Source organism: Poecilia mexicana, unplaced genomic scaffold (assembly GCF_051168715.1).
Source record: "Poecilia mexicana isolate PSO_F unplaced genomic scaffold, ASM5116871v1 scaffold_4, whole genome shotgun sequence".
NCBI classification, from domain to species: Eukaryota; Metazoa; Chordata; class Actinopteri; order Cyprinodontiformes; family Poeciliidae; genus Poecilia; species Poecilia mexicana.
Genome location: NW_028263373.1, coordinates 8,452,166 through 8,453,344, shown reverse-complemented (window position 1 = coordinate 8,453,344; position 1,179 = coordinate 8,452,166).

Genomic DNA, 1,179 nt, shown 5'->3' with positions numbered 1-1,179 from the left:
TAATGTTCCAGTAACTATCCCTTTTATTTGCAATGTCTTCCAAAAGTATTCACACCCCTCTCAGTTTTTCACGTTTTGCCAAAAACTTCAATATGTTTACTGAGAATGTCGTGTAAGTGGACAGCACAAAGCAGTACATCATTTTAAAATCAGAGGTACATGTTGTATATTTTAATGTTTTACAAATAAAAATCAGAAAGGTGGCGCCCTGATACCCCTAAATAAACTGGTAGCAACCAGTTGCCTTCAGGGGTCACCCCATTGACGGAGTCAACCTGTTTGTAACTCAACCAAAACTGAAAATACGGCTGTTCTGTAAAGACCCTGGAGGTTTGCTGGAGAACAGATATGAAGAAAAAGATATTATGAAGATTAAGGAGCACAGTGGGAGGGTCATGGATAAATATGTGCAATAGCAAGGTTGACACAACTCCACAGAGAAGAGCTTTAATCAGATAAATAACTAAAAGGCCCATTGTACCTCTGGAGGAGCTGCAGAGTTACACAGCTAAGGTGGAATAATTTGCCCATATTTCAGCTGTTAGTTGTGTGCTCTAAAACATCTGGTCTCTCTATTAAATGATAAGTACAATAAATTCTGACTCCTGATATTCACAGATGCTCCACATCTAAACTCAATAAGCTTAAAATAAGACAGAAGATTTAACTAATAAGAATGAGAAAACTTATAGTCCTCTCTGCATTAAGCTGACTGATGCATAAAGCAAAGGTTCTGCGGTTGAAACTGCAGCGAAAGGTGCTTCTGAAAAGTATTGCGTTCTTGACATGAATATAAATACATAAAATACTTCGATCTTTATTTGCGAAAGAAAGGAGAACCACAAATTATTTTTCCTTCACCATTTTGAGGCTGATCTGTCATATAAAATAATTATTGTTGTAACTAGACATATGAAAAAGTTAAGAAAGTATGATTACTTCTGTTAATAAACACTGTTATTTATTGCATAAAGTGACAGAGTTTCTGGTTCCCGTTTTAGACTTCGGATGTTGTCATTGTTTTATCCAGTTCCTCCTGCTCCCTCCCACTTTCCCAAATCCAGCATGTGAAGTCAGCTGGTGTGAAGGTGTACTTGGTGTCGATTCTGTGTCGGACTGGTGACCCGACCAGGGTGTAATTTACATCTCGTAATGAATGCTTCCTTCAGACAAACATCA